This window comes from Balaenoptera borealis, assembly GCF_965194805.1.
Source record: "Balaenoptera borealis genome assembly, chromosome: 5".
In the NCBI taxonomy this organism is placed as follows: Eukaryota; Metazoa; Chordata; class Mammalia; order Artiodactyla; family Balaenopteridae; genus Balaenoptera; species Balaenoptera borealis.
In genome coordinates, this window is record NC_138862.1 from 26,427,856 (window position 1) to 26,450,589 (window position 22,734).

The 22,734-nt window shown below is 39.7% G+C and overlaps 2 long non-coding RNA genes across 2 annotated transcripts in view; both read right to left on the minus strand.

The window, feature by feature from the left end:
• The window catches only part of LOC309628723, a 263,640-nt gene that overhangs the window by 174,912 nt on the left and 65,994 nt on the right, over nucleotides 1-22,734 (minus strand). The window lies entirely within an intron of this gene.
• LOC309628726 overlaps nucleotides 982-22,734 on the minus strand; it is a 79,785-nt gene continuing 58,032 nt past the window's right edge. Inside the window, exon 3 of the long non-coding RNA XR_014244673.1 lies at nucleotides 982-4,351. This is a non-coding gene — a long non-coding RNA (uncharacterized lncRNA). The remainder of the gene's footprint in view (nucleotides 4,352-22,734) is intronic.

Consider the following 22,734-nt stretch of genomic DNA (forward strand, 5'->3'; position numbering starts at 1 on the left):
ACCCTCCTACACTGTGGTGGGAATGTAAATTGGTACAACCATTATGGAGAACAGTATGGAGGTTCCTTAAAAAAATTCAAAATAGAACCACCATATGATTCAGCAATCCCAATCCTGGTCATATACCCAGAGAAAACTCTAACTCAAAAACATACATACACCCCTATGTTCACAGCAGCACTGCTTATAATAGCCAAGACATGGAAGCAACCTAAATGTCCATTGACAGATGAATGGAAAAAGAAAAGTTGGTACTTATGTACAATGGAATATTACTCAGCCACATAAAAGAATGAGATAATGACATTTGCAGCAACATGGATACAACTAGAGATCATCATACTAAGTGAAATAAGTCAGACGGAGACGGACAAATATCATATGGTATCACTTATATGTGGAATCTAAAAAATGATGTAAATGAACTTATTTACAAAGCAGAAATAGAGTCACAGATGTAGAAAACAATCTTATGGTTACCAGAGGGGGAAGGGGAGGGAGGTATAAATTGGGGAATTGGGATTGACATATACACACTACTCTACATAAAATAGATAACTAAAAAGGACCTACTGTATAGCACAAGGAACTCTACTCAATACTCTGTAATGACCTATATGGGAAAAGAATCTAAAAAGAGTGGATATATGTATCTGTTTAAAAAAAAAAGATAACATAAAAAAAGAAAGAAAAGCAAAAAGTGACACACTCTGAGACAATCTAAGAAAAAAATCAAATTCTTGCAATGGCTTCAATATAAAGTGAAAAAGGAAAAAAGGATCATGGTTGAGAATAAAACACAAATTTAAAACATGTATGATTTTCTCTACTGAAAATCTGGAAGAATTAGAGAACAAGGCCTGGAGATGGAGGCAAGGGAGAGAGAGAGAGAGAGAGAGAAAGGGAAATGAATGAACTGGGTATTAACAAGATAGCTCCCCACTGACATTTACCAAATTCTGTTAGGTGCTTAAGTATCTCTAACTCCAGAACTTTAAGAAGTTACTTTTCCTATTCTCAGAATTTTGTGGTATATTTCCATCCATGTATTCTATTTTATTTTACTTACTTGTACTTTTCTACAAGAAAATAACTTTTCAAACATGTCATTAAAATGGTAAATTGGCAACTTCAACTGAAATCTAGTTTAGAAATGATGAATTGTTAGTGATATTATTCATATCATGAAAGTACACAACTGCAACCTGGCAAAGACATTAGTTTGATGTATAAAAATATCCTGTGCCTGTTTCTGCAAAATACGTTTATTTCAAAAAAAAAAAAAAAAAAAAAAACAGCAATGTTGCTTCTGTAGTGGGTTTCCATTTGGAAGAAATAAAATGTTCCCGACTAAATATGTTGGCTTTCTATTAAGGGGTATGTTTTCTTCCAGCAAACCCTTAGTTCACCAGTGTTTGATGTTAGAAATATTTCCTTAGTGAAAAATAAAACTGTACCATCATTGGCTCTCATCTTTTATTTTAAGTGGATTTCTAGTGACTATAATACATACATGGGATTCAGGCTGGAATCTATACTCTAATACTCTACACTAATACTCTCTTAGTATAGAAATTGAGACATAGATTTATTATTTCTAAGCCTCCTTTCTTAAAATACATCATAATATAGCTTTGAAAATATAACTCAGCACAGTAACTGTAATATTCACAGTTCAGAAGTAAACAGGTCCCACTGTCCTTTATCCACCCCTCAAACATTCCTCCTCTCACCGTTTTTCCACAGGCTCTTGGTGGTTTCCACAGCAATGGAAGTGGAGAGAGGCACATTTCTGGAAACATGACTATCCTTTCATTCTCCTCCTACTCAACAATGTTATATAGTTCATCTTTTTCTATAACTTCAATTGCAAAAACTTTTATTTTGTTATAGCTAAAACTGACTAGACTAGCTAGGTCTCCATCACCTTATGCTTCACTTTCACGTCCTCTTTCCATATGTTTTTTTTTTTTCTTTCTTTTGTTAATGATTCCTTTACACCTAATTGCTTAAAGTAGCTTACTTATTAGTTAAAGCTATATCAGGCACCTGGTGTTTTTCCTCTTTGAAACACTCCCTAACACTCCTCTTCTTTGAAAGCATTCTTCATTCCAGAAGAGAAGGTCACGGTACAATAACCCCGGAGACCACCAGAGCCCATCTCTGGACCTGCTGACACCCAGCCTTGATGGCTTTGAAATGTTCCATGAGAAGAGAAGAATACAGACCCCGCACCTGCCCTGATCCTTATCAAGAACCCTATTTTGGGGACTTCCCTGCCTGTCCAGTGGTTAAGACGCTGCACTCCCACTGCAGGGGTCACAGTTTCGATTCCTGGTCAGGGAACTAAGATCCCACATGCCGCCCAGCGTGGCCAAAAATTAAAAAAAAAAAAAAAAAAAAAAAACCTATTTTGAGCTAACACTATGAAGTTTTACTCACTGAACCCTTTCAAGGAGGACACAGTCTTAAGGGCACTAGCCTGCTGTGGCCTCCTTTGGCAAAGAAATAAAGCTACTCTTTTCTTCTTCACCTAAAACTCTGTCTCTGTGATTTTGATTTGGTGCTGGTGTACAGGGACTGAGATTTCAGTAGCAATACTGCAGGCCCCAAAATCCCTTCTCCAGCTTTCGCCCTATTACGCAATTTGCAATTCTTCTCTAGTCTGTTTTCTGAACGTACAGCGCTCATCACTTCACCATCTCTGTACAAGCTGTTCTCCCCAGCACACCCTCCCTTCCTCTCTGTATCTGAACCCTACCGGCACTCTAGGAGTCTGCTCAAGGCCCCTTTCTGTGTGTAGCCCTCCCCACAGTCTTGAACTTGTGTTGACCTCCCTTCTTCAGAAACCTTTTAATCCTAGAGCATACCACACACTCGACTGCATTAGTAATCTATACCTTTTGTGGTTACAGATGTTTTCATGTGTGCTAGTCTTGAGACTCCAGGGGGATTTATAAATTCATTGAAGACAGTGCTATGGTTTATTCTTCTTTTTACACTGTGTAGTAAATTTCAATACTGGACTAGCATGGGGATTTGCAAAGAATACATGTTTGATAAATACGAACACTAATTCTCACAAAACCTTTAAAGAGTTGAAAGATGAGAAAGAACCCTAAAATTCAAATTTTAAGCTCATTCATGGTGGCTACCATGCTATTAAACTGTTTTTGACCCCTATTCAACCTATTCAATATAATGTAATGAAGAATCATCAAATACTTTTGCCTGAATCATCTACCTACACTATTTCTGTTAATAATAAGCTAAATTTTACCCCATTAAAGTTAGCCTCACAAGAAAAGGAAGAGAATTTCTATTCTGTACTTTGGACAGATGGAAGAGCAGCTACATCTTTCATTTATCCTTTTAGGTCTTTATTCACTCATTTAGTAACTATTTAGTAAAAGCCTACTATACACAAAGGATAAACCTGCTAAGGACCAGAATGCTACCATTCTATAATCCATTCCTTTATGCCTTGAAAAGTTTCTAATCTTCACAAATCCTCTATTAAATGAAAATATACCAAAGGGAAGAAATATTTTGAACCACTGTTAGGTAACACCTTTACCAGAATCACTGACTAACTTCTAAGTGCAAGAATGGTGCCTGGAGAAACAGAGAAAGTACTAAAAGATGTGGTAAGTGGTAATGTCAAGCCTTACCTAAAATCTGATCTAGAAAATGACCAAATCCCCTTGGATAGAGCTGGGCAGGGATGCGTTCAACTCTCTCCCATTTCCCTATTTTCCTGTGACCAATCTTCAAATTTTCTTCACTCTGGGACATATTTTTTTGAAGGTTTTCTACCTCGGATAGATCATAGAAAGAAAGGGAATTTCCAAAACAGCCCCAATAAAGCAAGCACAACCATTATCTGCTCACAAATCAAGTCATTCTATTCAGGGGCGGGGCAGGGAGAGCTCTTACTTCTTGGTTATTCACAGTAACTTACTTAAATATTTGGCCTTTTTTTTTTTAACTTTGGGTTTATTTATTTATTTATTTATTTTATTTATGGCTGTGTTGGGTCTTCGTTTCTGGGCGAGGGCTTTCTCTTGTTGCGGCAAGTGGGGGCCACTCTTCATTGCGGTGCGCGGGCCTCTCACTATCGCGGCCTCTCTTGTTGCGGAGCACAGGCTCCAGACGCGCAGGCTCAGTAGTTGTGACTCACGGGCCTAGTTGCTCCGCGGCATGTGGGATCCTCCCAGACCAGGGCTCGAACCCGTGTCCCCTGCATTGGCAGGCAGACTCTCAACCACTGCGCCACCAGGGAAGCCCAATATTTGGCCTTTTTAAACAATGCATTTTGAGACCCCAAGCAAGTACAGTTCCTTTGTATAACCTAAAATGAAAAAGAAGATTTTTTTTTTCATTTCACAAAGGAAAGGCTAAACTTCCATAAAATGCCGATACAAATATCAGCACATGTTATGCTTTATTAGTTGGACTAATATGAATGATCAGGCCAGGGAATGTCTGTGAACCTGGTTTTTAAGATTTTTATCCTGATCTTTGAGAACTGAGCTATGCGGTTTTGCTGCCCTCTGGAGGAGAGTCAAGAATCATTACATCTACTAATTGGACGCTGGTATTCTCGTTACATTATGTTTATTGAAAATGATTAACTAACTGACTATATTAATCAAGTCACAAATTAAAATAATAATTATTGCAATACAAAATGTCTCCTAAACATCTCAAAGAACTAAATAATCACAATAATATTAAACTTCCAGTTAACCAATACAAGTTATTGGGTCTACTATTTGCCCCTTATGGACAATTAACATGGAATAATCACTTACTCAAAGGCATTCATAAAGGTGTTACCCATCTATAGTCCTGAATTCCCTGTATAAAATACAGCAAATAAAATAACCCCAAGCGAGAAATCATTCAAGTTCATTATAGATAAATTTATTCCTTTATTTGCAGGTGAATTTGAAATTTGTGGATATTTTGCTGGAAATATTGCTGTTTCTACAATTTAAATCTTTCTCCCAATTCACATAATCAGTAGTTCCCAGTTTATTTATTCAACAGGATTTATTCAGAGCCTTCTATGAGCTCCTTCTGAATTATGCCAAAGGTCGGTTGAGAAACTGATGAATTATTTAATTCTCTTCTGCTGTCCTATGATTCTCCCTCTGATGCTTCAAGTGTGTGACCAAATTTACACACAGCACAAAAGTCAGATATCAGAATACTGGCCTCAATGCATTCACCCTCACTCCTTCTCCACCTGAATAATCAAACCATTAATATGTATTAAGAACTCTCTTCCTGCACAGTTTGCAAGTTCTAAAGTTTTAAACTGAGGAACTGGGAGTCGACTTCCAGATTTTCTGCCAGAGTCACTACTCTGGACACGTGCTGAACTGTGACAAGTAACCACAAGGGTTGAATGAGGTGGGCTTCACTGAGGCCGCCCCTCTGCAGAATGGATGAAACAGAGCACCCGGACTGTCCTCAGTGCTTTCCTGTCCTCTTACTCTCACCCTACCCAGGTGCCTAGTGCCACTGAAATTGAGTAGGATCCTTTGGGACTCCTGGGCACAAAAGCCTTTCTGTGTCCCCCATTTCTTAATTACAGGAAATAGGCCTCATTCAGCCTCCTGACCTTCCCCGAGTTCCAACAGGCAGGTTCAAACAGCTGTTAATTAGGGAAGGGAGGGGATGCAGAGACAAGGGAGGAACGGTCAAGAAACAATAGTGCATTTTTAGTTTTTTAAGGAACCTCCATAGTGTTCTCCATAGTGGCTGTATCAATTTACATTCCAACCAACAGTGCAAGAGTGTTCCCTTTTCTCCACACCCTCTCCAGCATTTATTGTTTCTAGATTTTTTAATGATGGCCATTCTGACCTGTATGAGGTGGTACCACATTGTAGTTTTGATTTGCATTTCTCTAATGATTAATGATGTTGAGCATTCTTTCATGTGTCTGTTGGCAATCTGTACATCTTCTTTGGAGAACAGTCTGTCATACAGAGTGAAGTAAGTCAGAAAGAGAAAAATAAATACAGTATGCTAACACATATATATGGAATCTAAGGGAAAAAAAAAAAAAAGGTCATGAAGAACCTAGTGGTAAGACGGGAATAAAGACACAGACCTACTAGAGAATGGACTTGAGGATATGGGGAGGGGGAGGGGTAAGCTGTGACAAAGTGAGAGAGTGGCATGGACATATATACACTACCAAACGTAAAATAGATAGCTACTGGGAAGCAGCCGCATAGCACAGGGAGATCAGCCCGGTGCTTTGTGATCACCTAGAGGGGTGGGATAGGGAGGGTGGGAGGGAGGGAGATGCAAGAGGGAAGAGATATGGGAACATATGTATATGTATAACTGACTCACTTTGTTATAAAGCAGAAACTAACACACCATTGTAAAGCAATTATACTCCAATAAAGATGTTAAAAGAAAAAAAAAAACTATATTAACAGAGAAAAAAAAAAAAGAAAGAAACAATAGTGCAGCCTTGGGGCAAGGTCCTGGTTCCCCCTCAAAGGATACACATAACAATATCTTTGAGCTGTTTTTCAGATACTGAAAGCCCCACCAGGTGTAAGAAGTTAACTGTATGCTGCCCACAAGCACACAGACCCCAGACCCAGTTGGAGCCAGAAGGTTTATGATGCTGACTCCCAGTTACCTCACCACCAACCAATCAGAAGAATGTCCGTGAGCTGATCACGCCCTCTTTGAACCATTACTATAAAACTCCTCCTACCCGCTCCGGGTCAGGACACACAGTTTTGAAGGCATTAGCCCACTGTGGCCCCCTTTGCCTGGCAAAGCAATAAAGCTATTCTTTTCTACTTCACCAAAAATTCTGTCTCCAAGATTTAATTCAATGTTGGGTACAGAGGTCAGATTCAGCAGCATCCCCCTTCACTTCGGTTGCCCAAATATTCCACCAATACACACTTTACTCCAGACAACCCAGTGTTTTAGGGTCCGTACTATTCTTTTTATAATATCTACCCCTAGAATATCTTATTAACCCTGAGTCCCTATTATAGCTGGAACCTGCTTGATAAAGTGGTTCAAATTGTATTAAATAATTCAGACCGTGGCATCATGAGTGATAATTGATGGATGTCTTTGTCTTCTTATGCAGCATTTTAACAGAGCCAAATAAGGAAGATCTTCATAGCAATATAGCAGAATGTTTAAGAGTACACCTACTTGATTTTACAAGATGGATATGATGATGTAGAAAAAATTTTTTTAAAAACAGACTTTTAACTTGCTCTCTAGACTCATTAATGTCCACCCTGGACAAAATACCAAGAAAATATTGCTTTGCTTTGCTTTTCCTTTTCTATTTTTTCAAATTTTTATTTATTTGTTTGTTTGTTTATGGTCCTGCTCAACTAAAAAAATCCTCTGCCCTCATTCAGACAGTAAAAAGTCCAGTCCAGTCCAGTCTAATCACATAACTGAAACCTTCATTTCAAGTTATAACTTCTCCCCTCTCCCAGCTCCAACATGCTTTGGGCTTGGATGTCTGCAGTAGGTAAGTAGGATGAAGTTGGCTTCCTTTCTCTTCCTTGCTCACCACCTCTCCTGCTAGGTCAGGCCCAGGGTACAGTTGTGATCTTGTATCACTGCCCTCTGGTATCCAAGGCTGATTCTTCTCTAAAGGGTTTTTGGCGCAGGCCCTCAGAAACCCTCTCATGAAGGTACGTTAACTGCCTCTCCTCCAGCAGACTGCTGACTCTTCTCCCCTCCTCCACCCCTGGCTTCTGACTGTCCATTCCTCTCCTCATGCTTTCCTTCATCACTCAGAGCAATACCCTAGGGAGGATGCAGGATGATGTAGTAAATTCCCTGTGGGTTAACCTTTAACCCAGAGAGACAGTAGGCATCAGTGAGCTGGCCTAAATTGCCTTCCTAATCCTACTTCTGACGGATGAATTATTCTGAGGCACACTTTTTCTTTAGAGCCACGGAGCAGTGGCCAACTTGGCATATCACCTCAAATTTGCTTCTTTCTCTGCCTCATTTCTTTCCTTCTCTCTTGCTGCGCTATGATGTGCCTCCTAATTAAGCATTATCACCTCAACTTTGCCTAAGACTCCTTCTTTTTTAATTGGACCTGAAATAGGAAACCAGAAAGACCATCATATTTCATAAGTTTTCCTTTACTGTGGAATAAATCCCAAACAATCAATCAATGTCTATTTCATCTGGAAAAAAAAGAAATTTGGAGTTTGCATTGGATAATCTGGTAGGGCACTGAACATTTATTACTAATCACAGCATGATTAATTTAGGCATCTTCTGCACACCCACTGCACCAACCTAGTCCAGATCAACGTAATCTCTTGCCTAGACTTGAACCACAAATTCCTAACTGGTCTCCCTGACTCTAGCATTTACCTTCTTCAACACATTCTCCCTACTGCTGCCAGAATGACTGCCTCAGGATACACTAACTGCCTTTGGGACCTCTGTTAAAGAGGCATCTCTTACCTTTAGACTTCTCAGGCATGAATCAAAACATGACTTCCTCTCTCAAACTCCACAAGATGCAAGCATTCCTTGACACTCTTCCCTCTTCCAAAGAAAGGGGGAGGAGGAACAGCACACCAACAGCACTCTCCAAAGAACTCCTGACTCTCAGCTTAGTAAACAAGGCCCCCAAATCCCAAAGCTTAACACAACATATGCTTATCTTTCACACATGTCACAGTTCAATGAGAGATGGAGGTGGAATAAAGGCTCTGTTCCATCTAGTCTTTCAGGGACCCAGCTTCCTTCCATCTAGTGGCTCCTTCATCCCCCAGGATTTACAGTCCTATTCCAGATCCTCTGCCTCCCATCTGCCAAGAAGCAAAGAAAGCAAGCATGGAGGACTGGGGTTTAAGGCCCAGCCTGTAAGGGGCACACATCGCTTCTGCTTAACACCCCCTGTAATGTTTAATTTTACATGTCAACTTTCAGGGTGCTTTTGGATGATATTGACATTAAAATCAGTGAACTCTGAGAAAAGCAGTTGGCCCTCCATAATGTGGGTGGGCCCAATCCAATCAGTTGAAGGCATGAATAGAATAAAAATAGCAGCCTCTCTGAGCAAGAGGGAATTATCCAACTGACTGCCTTCAGACTTCGTCTGTATCATCAGCTCCCCTATGTCTCGAGCCTGCCAGCCCGCACTGCAGATTTTGGACTCACCAGCCTCCATACTCATGTGAGCCAATTCCTCATAATAAATCTCTGTACACACACACACTCACACACATCCTAGTATTGATTCTGTTTCTCTGGAGAACCCTGACTAATACATCCCCTTGGCCACAATGCAGGCCCCTAACTTCAAGGGAGCTTGGAAATGTAGCTTGGTAGTATGCCCAGGAAGAAGAAGAGAGACATAGATAGTGAGTATCAGCACTTTCTAAAACAGACATATGATCATGTAACTTCCCTGTGTTAGGGGAGACTTCCTATTGCCCTCAGAACAATGCCCAAACTTATTATCAAGTCACGAGTTCTCCAAATTCTTATCTTTTTCTTCATCTCCATTTGAACCTCTAATGCTCTCTCACTACACACTCTGATGGATTTCATCTGATGGGTCTCACCCTCTATTGACTGCAGGTCTTCCTTATACATTATTAACGACAATAGCTAACACTTACTGAGCACTTATCATCTGCCAAGCACTGTCCCCCCCCCCAAATTAAATGCATTTCTCATTTAATTCTTACAACAACCCTGTGAGGTGAGTATTATTACAAATACTTTACAGACGGAAAAATTGTGACACAGAGAACTTAGGTAATTCACCCAAGGTCCAACAGCAAGTAAATAACGAAGAAGGATTCAAATTCCTCATCTAACTTGAAAACCTCCTTTCACCTCCAGTTTCTCTTTACCATACTCTACCACTATCGCCCCTTCACCTGTCTAATACCTTATCATCCTTAGGATATCAATCAAAACCTCTCTCTTTCAGGACATATTTATGACTCCATAGACTTCATCACGTCTACCCACTAAAGCTTTCAAGGAACCCTTTATCTCCCCTATGATAGCACATTTATTGTGACTACTTGTATAATTGAACATCACCTATCTCCCTTAGAGTTTAAGTTCAGGATGGCAGAAGTATATACATACACACACACCAGAGAGAGATGACAAAATATTTCATGTACAGTATTAACAAAAAGATAAAATATGTAGTGTACTAAATATCTGTCATTTGCCCCTTCAGATCCACTCTTTACCCTTGGTCTTAGTCAGTTCAAACTGTTATACAAAGTAAACTGGGTGGCTTATCAACAATAGAAATCTATTTCTCAACAGTTCTGGAGGCTGGAAGGTGGAGATGATGGTGGCAGCATGGTCAGGTTCTAGTGACAGCCCTCTTCTGGGCTGCAGACTGACGATTTCTTTTTATCCTCACACAGCAGAAGCAGGGCTAGAGGGCTTTCTGGGGTCCCTTTCAGAAGACCCTAATACCTTATAAAATCCACCCCCATGACCTTATTACCTCTCAAAGGCCCCACATCCTAATACCATCAAACTGTCAGTTAGGATTTCAACATATGAATTTTGGGAAGACACAAATATTCAGTTCATTGCATTCCAGCCCTGGCTCCAAAAATTCATGTCCTTCTCACATGCAAAATATATTCATTCCATTCCAGTAACCGAAAGTCTTAACTCATTCCAGCATCACCTCTAAAGTCCAAAGTCTCATATAAAAACCATCTAAATCAGATATGAATGAGACTCATACTGAAGCAAAATTCCTCTCCAGCTGTGAACCAATGAAATCAAGCAAGTCATATGCTTCTAAAATGCAACGGTAGGACAGGCATAGGACAGACATTTCCATTTCAAATGGGAGAAAAAGTAAAGAAGGAAGGAGTAATGGGTCCTTAGCAAGCCCAAAACCTAGCAAGGCAAACTGCATGAGATCTTGAGACTGGAGAATAATCCTCTTTGGCTCCACACTCTACCTTTCAGTCCCACTAGGGTGGTCCCACCTTCTAGACCCACTGGGGTGTCACTATCACCCTGCAGCTTGGCAGGGAACTGCCTCTGCTGTTTCTCTCTGCAGTGGCTCCACCCATGCCATGGTTCTCTGTCAGGATGGGGGTCACACCTCCAGGACTCCACTGAGCTTTGGTCCCACCCTTTGAAATCAAGGTGGATACAGTCCTGTCCCTTGGACCCAAGCATTCTGGGCCTGTGTTAGGAGTGAAGCCTGACTATCTTCTGAATCGCCTGCAGGGTCTTCTTCCCTTGTCTTGAAGAATAGCATGTTTGTAGTCAAATAGTACTATGGTCCAGTCCTGTAGGATCTAAGAAGTCTGACAGACTTCCCTCATTTTGTCCCATTTCCTCAGCCAGTCCCAGCTGGCAGTTTTTCTGTTGGTATAATCCCATCTCTATTCTTGGCTTTTGTTGAGATGGTTGATTAATTCCATGGTTCACATCCCTTAGTGTTCTCTTCCAAACACACTTTCTTATCTTTTGCAATATGAATAGGCTAAGAATTTTCCAAATCTGCAAGCTCTGGTTCATTTTTGCTTAATGGTTCTATCTTCAAAGCATTTCTATCTCCTCACATTCTACTATAAGCAGTCAGGAGGAACCAGGTTTCTCCTTCAACATTTTCTTAGAAATCGCTTCAGCTAAATATCCAGTTTCATCACTGGCAAGTTCTACCTTCCACAAAAGACTAGAACACCAACACAATTTAGGCAAATTTTTTGCCACCTGATAACAAGGATCACCTTTCCTCCAGTTTCTAATAACCTATTCCTTATTTCCATCTGAGACTCGATCAAAATAGCCTTTACTGTCCATATTTATACCAACATTCTGTTCATGAGTTATTAGGTATTCTCTAAGAAGAAGGAAGCTTTCTCTACAGCTCTCTTCTTTCTGAGCTCTCATCAGAGTCACCTTTAAAAATCTATTCACAACAATGTCCGTTTCTTCTAGCATCCACCTCAAAACTCTTCCAGCCTTGGACTTCCCTGGTGGCGTAGTGGTTAAGAATCTGCCTGCCAATGCAGGGGACACAGGTTCGAGCCCTGGTCCAGGAAGATCCCACATGCCGCGAAGCAACTAAGCCCATGTGCCACAACTACTGAGCCTGCACTCTAGAGCCTGCGAGCCACAACTACTGAAGCCCACATGCCACAACTACTGAAGCCCGCCCACCTAGGGCCCGTGCTCTACAACAAGAGAAGCCACCACAATGAGAATCCCGTGCACTGCAATGAAGAGTAGCCCCCACTCGCCACAACTAGAGAAAGCCCGCGCGCAGCAATGAAAACCCAACACAGCCAAAAATAAAAATAAATAAAAATAAAAAATAAAATAAAATAAAAAGAAAACACAGTTTCCATTAAAAAAAAAAACTCTTCCAGCCTCTACCCATTACCCAGTTTCAATCACATTTTTAGGTATTTGTTAGAGCAGCATTCCCACTTACTGGTACCATTTTCTGTCTTAGTCCAGGCTTCTATAGCAAAGTACCATAGACTAGGTGGTTTATAAACAGGCTAAATTTATTTCTCACAGTTCTAGAGGCTGGAAGTCTTAGATCAGGGTGCCAGCCTGCCTGGGTTCTGGTAAGGACCCTTTCCTAGGTTACAGACTGCCAATTTTTCCTTGAATCATCAAATGGTAGAAAGAGGGTGAAAGAGCCCTCAGGGTCCCTTTTATAAAGGCACTAATCCCATTTTTGAGGGCTTCATCCTCATGAACTAATCATCTCCAAAAGTACCCACCTCCTAATACCATCACATTTGGGGTTAGGATTTCAACATATGAATGGGGGGGCACAAACATTCAGTCCATTGCACCCTTCTCTACTCTACTTTGTGTCCAAGGAGGCTGACATTTGTGGGCCATGTCAATGGCCTCCCTTGCTCTCTGGTTTCTGTTGGGTTTGTCCAACGGGAGGGCATGGAAGGCAACCAGATGGTAAGTGAAGAGCAAGGTCAAGGTATCTCCTCCTTGATTTTTCCTTGTCCTTCTGCAGATGCCTACAGCTCTTGTAAGGCAGTCCTCTCCTATAAGTGATCCCTCCAATATCTGGTAACCATTCCTTCCCCCTCTTGCTACTCTCTACTGTCACTAATCTTTGGATATTTCACTGTCCCTTGCTGAGTTTTCTTAACCCTTTCCCACACCTTTGAAAAGAGCCCATTCATTAAACTCTCCTCCATTACTTCATTTGAGTATTTGCTATCTCTTTCTTGCCAGGACCCCAATTAATACACATGGCAGAAAACTTAATAAAAAATGTGCAAAATTTATATTAAGAAGCTTTAAAACACTAGTAATGGACACAAAAGTAAGAATGAAAAAACGTAAAAGCATACCATATTCTTGAATAGGAAAAATCAACCTAATAAATGTGCAAATCTCCATTAATTAATCCATAATTTTAAATTGATTCTAGTAAAAATACTAGCGATACTTAGAACTAAAGAAGCCAATCATAAAGTTTATATTAAAATATAACAAGCAAAAATAAACAGGAAAATTCTGAAAAAAAGAGAGTAACATGGAAGAACCAGCCCTACTGGTTATAAGTTATAAAGCTACAATATCAAGAATAACACAGTTCCTGCTCAAGAACTGATTTAAAAATTCATTAAAATAAAAAAGAGAGATTTGGGAGGATGAGGCAAGATGGCGGAAGAGTAAGAGGCGGAGATCACCTTCCTTCCCACAGATACATTAGAAATACATCTACACGTGGAACTGCTCCTACAGAACACCCACTGAACGTTGGCAGAAGACGTCAGACCTCCCAAAAGGCAAGAAAATCCCCACGTACTTGGGTAGGGCAAAAGAAAAAAGAAATAACAGAGACAAAAGAATAGGGACGGGACCTGCACCAGTGGGAGGGAGCCGTGAAGGAGGAAAGGTTTCCACACACTAGGAAGCCCCTTCTTGGGCAGAGACTGCGGGTGGCAGAGGGGGGAAGCTTCAGAGCCACGGAGGAGAGCGCAGCCACAGGGGTGCGGAGGGCAAAGCGGAGAGATTCCCGCACGGAGGATCGGTGCCGAGTAGCACTCACCGGCCTGAGAGGCTTGTCTGCTCAGCCGCCAGGGCGGGCGGGGCTGGGAGCTGAGGCTCCGGCTTCGGTGCTAGCCGGGAGGGAGTCCAGGAAAAAGTCTGCAGCTGCCGAAGAGGCAAGAGACTTTTTCTTGCCTCTTTGTTTCGCGGCGCACAAGGAGAGGGGATTCAGAGCGCTGCCTAAATGAACTCCAGAGACGGGCGTGAGCCGCGGCTATCAGCGCGGACCCCAGAGACAGGCAGGAGACGCTAAGGCTGCTGCTGCTGCCACCAAGAAGCCTGTGTGCGAGCACAGTTCACTATCCACACCGCCCCTCCCAGGAGCCGGTGCAGCCCGCCACTGCCAGGCTCCCGTGATCCGGGGACAACTTCCCCGGGAAAACGCACGGCGTGCCTCAGGCTGCTGCAAAGTCACGCTGGCCTCTGCCGCTTCAGGCTCGCCCCGCATCCGTACCCCTCCCTCCCACCATCCTGAGTGAGCCAGAGCCCCCGAAGCAGCTGCTCCTTTAACCCCATTCTGTCTGGGCAGGGAACAGATGCCCTCAGGCGACCTACACGGAGAGGCGGGTCCAAATCCAAAGCTGAACCCTGGGAGCTGTATGAACAAAGAAGAGAAAGGGAAATCTCTCCCAGCAGCCTCAGAAGCAGTGGATTAAAACTCCACAAACAACTTGATGTGCCTGTATTTGTTGAATAACTGAATAGACAACGAATCATCCCAAACTGAGGAGGTGGACTTTGGGAGCAGGATATATTAATTTTTCCCCTTTTCCTTTTTTTGTGAGTGTATATGTGTATGCTTCTGGGTGAGATTTTGTCTGTAAAGCTTTGCATTCACCATTAGTCCTAGGGTTAGGTCCATCCGTTTTCTTTATGGGTTTTTTTTTTTGTTTTTTTTTCTTTTTTTTACTTAAAAAATTTTTTTGTTCCTAATAAATGTGTTCTTAATAATTTTTTCCTTATTTCCTATTTTTAGAAATTAAAAAAAAAATTTTAATAAGTTTTTTCATATTTTTTATTTTTAAAAAATTAAAAATTTTTTTTCTTAATAAATTTTTTCTTAATTTTTTTCTTATTTTTATTATAAAAAATTAATAAATCTATTTTTAAAAATTAAAAAAAAATTTTCTTAATAAATTTATTCTTAATTTTTTTTTCTTATTTTTTATTATAATAGTTTTATTTTATTTTATTTTATCCTCTTTTTTTCTTTCTTTCTATTTTTTTCTCCCTTTTATTCTGAGCCGTGTGGATGAAGGGCTCTTGGTGCTCCAGCCAGGCATCAGGGCTGTGCCTCTGAGGTGGGAGAGCCAACTTCAGGACACTGGTCCACAAGAGACCTTCCAGCTCCACATAATACCAAACGGCGAAAATCTCTCAGAGATCTCCATCTCAACATCAAGACCCAGCTTCATTCAACGACCAGCAAGCTACAGTCCTGGACACACTATGCCAAACAACTAGCAAGACAGGAACACAGCCCCATCCATTAGCAGAGAGGCTGCCTAAAATCATAATAAGGCCACAGACACCCCAAAACACACCACCAGACGTGGATGTGCCCACCAGAAAGACAAGATCCAACCTCTTCCACCAGAACACAGGCACTAGTCCCCTCCACCAGGAAGCCTACACAACCCACTGAACCAACCTTAGCCACTGGGGACAGATACCAAAAACAACGGGAACTACGAACCTGCAGCCAGTGAAAAGGACACCCCAAACACAGTAAGATAAGCAAAATGAGAAGACAAAAAAACACACAGCAGGTGAAGGAGCAAGGTCAAAACACACCAGACCTAACAAATGAAGAGGAAATAGGTAGTCTACCTGAAAAAGAATTCAGAATAATGATAGTAAGGATGATCCAAAATCTTGGAAATAGAATAGACAAAATGCAAGAAACATTTAACAAGGACATAGAAGAACTAAAGAGGAACCAAGCAATGATGAAAAACACAATAAATGAAATTAAAAATACTCTAGATGGGATCAATAGCAGAATAACTGAGGCAGAAGAAAGGATAAGTGACCCGGAAGATAAAATGGTGGAAATAACTACTGCAGAGCAGGATAAAGAAAAAAGAATGAAAAGAACTGAGGACAGTCTCAGAGACCTCTGGGACAACATTAAACGCAGCAACATTCGAATTATAGGGGTCCCAGAAGAAGAAGAGAAAAAGAAAGGGACTGAGAAAATATTTGAAGAGATTATAGTTGAAAACTTCCCTAATATGGGAAAGGAAATAGTTAATCAAGTCCTGGAAGCACAGAGAGTCCCATACAGGATAAATCCAAGGAGAAACACGCCAAGACACATATTAATCAAACTGTCAAAAATTAAATATAAAGAAAACATATTAAAAGCAGCAAGGGAAAAACAACAAATAACACACAAGGGAATCCCCATAAGGTTAACAGCTGATCTTTCAGCAGAAACTCTGCAAGCCAGAAGGGAGTGGCAGGATATACTTAAAGTGATGAAGGAGAAAAACCTACAACCAAGATTACTCTACCCAGCAAGGATCTCATTCAGATTTGATGGAGAAATTAAAACCTTTACAGACAAGCAAAAGCTGAGAGAGTTCAGCACCACCAAACCAGCTTTACAACAAATGCTAAAGGAACTTCTCTAGGCAAGAAACACAAGAGAAGGAAAACACCTACAATAACAAACCCAAAACATTTAAGAAAATGGGAATAGGAACATACATATCGATAATTACCTTAAATGTAAATGGATTAAATGCTCCCACCAAAAGACACAGACTGGCTGAATGGATACAAAAACAAGACCCATATATATGCTGTCTACAAGAGACCCACTTCAGACCTAGAGACACATACAAACTGAAAGTGAGGGGATGGAAAAAGATATTCCATGCAAATGGAAATCAAAAGAAAGCTGGAGTAGCAATTCTCATATCAGACAAAATAGACTTTAAAATAAAGACTATTACAAGAGACAAAGAAGGACACTATATAATGATCAAGGGATCGATCCAAGAGGAAGGTATAACAATTGTAAATATTTATGAACCCAACATAGGAGCACCTCAATACATAAGGCAAATACTAACAGCCATAAAAGGGGAAATCGACAGTAACACAATCATAGTAGGGGACTTTAACACCCCATTTTCACCAATGGACAGATCATCCAAAATGAAAATAAACAAGGAAACACAAGCTTTAATTGATACATTAAACAAGATGGACTTAATTGATATTTATAGGACATTCCACCCAAAAACAACAGAATACACATTTTTCTCAAGTGCTCATGGAACATTCTCCAGGATAGATCATATCTTGGGTCACAAATCAAGCCTTGGTAAATTTAAGAAAATTGAAATCGTATCAAGTATCTTTTCCGACCACAACGCTATGAGACTAGATATCAATTACAGGAAAAGATCTGTAAAAAATATAAACACATGGAGGCTACACAATACACTACTTAATAACGAAGTGATCACTGAAGAAATCAAAGGGGAAATCAAAAAATAACTAGAAACAAATGACAATGAAAACACAACGACCCAAAACCTATGGGATGCAGCAAAAGCAGTTCTAAGAGGGAAGTTTATAGCAATACAAGCCTACCTCAAGAAACAGGAAACATCTCGAATAAACAACCTAACCTTGCACCTAAAGCAATTAGAGAAAGAAGAGCAAAAATACCTCAAAGCTAGCAGAAGGAAAGAAATCATAAAGATCAGATCAGAAACAAATGAAAAAGAAATGAAGGAAACAATAGCAAAAATCAATGAAACTAAAAGCTGGTTCTTCGAGAAGATAAACAAAATTGATAAACCATTAGCCAGACTCATCAAGAGAAAAAGGGAGAAGACTCAAATCAATAGAATTAGAAATGAAAAAGGAGAAGTAACCACTGACACTGCAGAAATAAAAACGATCATGAGAGATTACTACAAGCAACTCTATGCCAATAAAATGGACAACCTGGAAGAAATGGACAGATTCTTAGAAATGCACAACCTGCCAAGACTGAACCAGGAAGAAATAGAAAATATGAACAGACCAATCACAAGCACTGAAATTGAAACTGTGATTAAAAATCTTCCAACAAACAAAAGCCCAGGACCAGATGGCTTCACAGGCGAATTCTATCAAACATTTAGAGAAGAGCTAACACCTATCCTTCTCAAACTCTTCCAAAATATTGCAGAGGGAGGAACACTCCCCAACTCATTCTACGAGGCCACCATCACCCTGATACCAAAACCAGACAAAGATGTCACAAAGAAAGAAAACTACAGGCCAATATCACTGATGAACATAGATGCAAAAATCCTCAACAAAATACTAGCAAACAGAATCCAACAGCACATTAAAAGGATTATACACCATGATCAAGTGGGGTTTATTCCAGGAATGCAAGGATTCTTCAATATACGCAAATCAATCAACGTGATACATCATATTAACAAATTGAAGGAGAAAAACCATATGATCATCTCAATAGATGCAGAGAAAGCTTTTGACAAAATTCAACACCCATTTATGATAAAAGCCCTGCAGAAATTAGGCATAGAGGGAACTTTCCTCAACATAATAAAGGCCATGTATGACAAACCCACAGCCAACATTGTCCTCAATGGTGAAAAACTGAAACCATTTCCACTAAGATCAGGAACAAGACAAGGTTGCCCACTCTCACCACTATTATTCAACATAGTTTTGGAAGTGTTAGCCACAGCAATCAGAGAAGAAAAAGAAATAAAAGGAATCCAAATCAGAAAAGAAGAAATAAAGCTGTCACTGTTTGCAGATGACATGATACTATACATAGAGAATCCTAAAGATGCTAACAGAAAACTCCTAGAGCTAATCAATGAATTTGGTAAAGTCGCAGGATACAAAATTAATGCACAGAAATCTCTTGCATTCCTATACACTAATGATGAAAAATCTGAAAGTGAAATTAAGAAAACACTCCCATTTACCATTGCAACAAAAAGAATAAAATATCTAGGAATAAACCTGCCTAAGGAGACAAAAGACCTGTATGCAGAAAATTATAGGACACTGATGAAAGAAATTAAAGATGATACAAATAGATGGAGAGATATACCATGTTCTTGGATTGGAAGAATCAACATTGTGAAAATGACTCTACTACCCAAAGCAATCTACATGTTCAATGCAATCCCTATCAAACTACCACTGGCATTTTTCACAGAACTAGAACAAAAAATTTCACAATTTGTATGGAGACACAAAAGACCCCGAATAGCCAAAGCAATCTTGAGAACGAAAAATGGAGCTGGGGGAATCAGGCTCCCTGACTTCAGACTATATTACAAAGCTACAGTAATCAAGACAGTTTGGTACTGGCACAAAAACAGAAATATAGATCAATGGAACAGGATAGAAAGCTCAGAGATTAACCCACGCACATATGGTCACCTTATCTTTGATAAAGGAGGCAAGCATATACAGTGGAGAAAAGACAGCCTCTTCAATAAGTGGTGCTGGGAAAATTGGACAGATACATGTAAAAGTATGAAAATAGAATACTCCCTGACACCATACACAAAAATAAATTCAAAATGGATTAAAGACCTAAGTGTAAGGCCAGACACTATCAAACTCTTAGAGGAAAACATAGGCAGAACACTCTATGACATAAATCACAGCAAGATCCTTTTTGACCCAGCTCCTAGAGAAATGGAAATAAAAACACAAATAAACAAATGGGACCTAATGAAACTTAAAAGCTTTTGCACAGCAACGGAAACCATAAACAAGACCAGAAGACAACCCTCAGAATGGGAGAAAATATTTGCAAATGAAGCAACTGACAAAGGATTAATCTCCAAGATTTACAAGCAGCTCATGCAGCTCAATAACAAAAAAACAAACAACCCAATCCAAAAATGGGCAGAAGACCTAAATAGACATTTCTCCAAAGAAGATATACAGATGGCCAATAGACACATGAAAGAATGCTCAACATCATTAATCATTAGAGAAATGCAAATCAAAACTACAATGAGGTATCATCTCACACCGGTCAGAATGGCCATCATCAAAAAATCTAGAAACAATAAATGCTGGAGAGGGTGTGGAGAAAAGGGAACACTCTTGCACTGTTGGTGGGAATGTAAATTGATACAGCCACTATGGAGAACAGTATGGAGGTTCCTTAAAAAACTAAAAATAGAACTACCATATGACCCAGCAATCCCACTACTGGGCACATACCCTGAGAAAACCATAATTCAAAAAGAGTCATGTACCAAAATGTTCATTGCAGCTCTATTTACAATAGCCAGGATATGGAAGCAACCTAAGTGTCCATCTTCGGATGAATGGATAAAGAAGATGTGGCACATATATACAATGGAATATTACTCAGCCATAAAAAGAAACGAAATGGAGGTATTTGTAATGAGGTGGATGGAGTTAGAGTCTGTCATACAGAGTGAAGTAAGTCAGAAAGAGAAAAATAAATACAGTATGCTAACACATATATATGGAATCTAAGGAAAAAAAAAAAAAAAAAAGGTCATGAAGAACCTAGTGGCAAGACAGGAATAAAGACACAGACCTACTAGAGAATGGACTTGAGGCTATGGGGAGGGGGAGGGGTAAGATGTGACAGGGTGAGAGAGTGTCATGGACATATATACACTACCAAATGTAAAATAGATAGCTACTGGGAAGCAGCCGCATAGCACAGGGAGATCAGCTCGGTGCTTTGTGATCACCTAGAGGGGTGGGATAGGGAGGGTGGGAGGGAGGGAGATGCAAGAGGGAAGAGATATGGGAACATATGTATATGTATAACTGATTCACTTTGTTATAAAGCAGAAACTAACACACCATTGTAAAGCAATTATACTCCAATAAAGATCTTTTAAAAAATAATAATAATAATAATAATAATAAAAATAAAAATAAAAAAGAAAGTCCAAACATAGACCTAAGTATATGAAATACTTTAGTATGTCATAAGAGTGCTTCAAGTGTTGAAAAAGATAAATCGTTCAATAAATGATTTGGGGACAATCCAAACATTAACTGAAAAAAGTAGTCTTCCTTCTTTTTTTTTATTTTCTTTTTCTTTTTACAGATTTATTGAGGCATAACTGATAGACAAAAAAACTGTACATATTTAATGTATACAATTTGATGAGTTTGAATACATGTGTACAACTATGATATCATCACTACAATCAAGGTAATAAATATATCCATCACCTCCAAAAGTTTCCTTGTGTCTACTTTTTTTGTTGTTTTTTGGGTTTTTTTGTTTGTTTGTTTTTGTTTGGAGTAGAACACTTAGCATGAAATCCATCCTCTCAAATTTTTAAGTGCACAATACTATTTCATTAACTACAAGCGCTACGTTGTACAGCAGATTTCTAGAACTTACTCAGCTCGTATAACTGTAACTTTATACCTAGTGAACAACAACTGCCCCTCTTCTCTTCTCCCATCCCCTGACAACCACAATTCCACTAATATTTTTTGCTTCTATAAATTTGACTATTTTAGATAGCTCATGTAAGTGGAATCATGGAGTATTTGTCCTTCTGTGACTGATTTATTTCACTTAGCATAATGGCTTTCAGGTCCATCCATGTTGTTGTAAATGGTAAGATTTCCTTCTTTTTTTAAGACTGAATGATATTCCATTGTATGTATATACCACATTTTCTTTATTTATTCATCTGTTGATGGAAATTTGGGTTGTTTCCATATCTTGGCTATTGTGAATAGCTACAGTGAACATGGGAGTACTAATATCTCTTTGAGATTCTGATTTCAATTCTGGGTATCCAAATACATACCCAGAAGTGGGATTGCTGAATCATACAGTTGTTCTATTTTTAATTTTTTAGGAACATCCATACTATTTTCCTTTTCTTAATCTCAGTTAATTTGGGCTTCCTATCCCTTTTTCCTGAGGTGTGTTTAAATTCTGTGGCACCTAAGCATCAAAAGAAGATCATCTGATCCTGTGTGTCATCTGAGCCTAGTGGCATTTACTGACGTGTCCATTGCCTCCTTCTGGTCCTTAGTACAGGCAGGGAATATCGAAACATGCCTCATCCCTGTCTGCATGGCTCCTTCAGGTCCAACACAATCTCTGCTACTACTGGGAGACTTCTAAGGGTTAAGACTTTTTCTACATCAATATCATATTGGTGTACAGGACATCTGTGTGACTGTCTAAGGTGCCACATTTCCTCTAAAACATGGTACCTTCAAAGAATGGCTGTGCTAAGAGTTCTTAGCGGTCCTATATATGTATACATTTAATGATTAAAGTATTATTAGAGTCTAAGTTTATAGAGATCAAAACTGGGTAGCACGAGTGTGTAAGTAGAATCCAATCAGGAAACAGAAACAGATGGGATCTTACCATCTCTCCAGTGCTCTTCCTAGGAGCAAGGCAGAGATACCTTTAATCACAGATACTACAAATTCATTTGAAATGTTTCTATCTGCTGGAGAAGATCTACCCTGCTCTTATCCCCAGCTCTGCCTTTTTATTTTCTTGCGGCTTTAGCATTTTGGAAAATAAATGCCAGGGAGAGAATGAAAACCAATTTGATTTCACCAAACCTTCACCTTCCACATTCCTATCCAAGCAATGAGCACAGAATAGCATAAACACTTAAA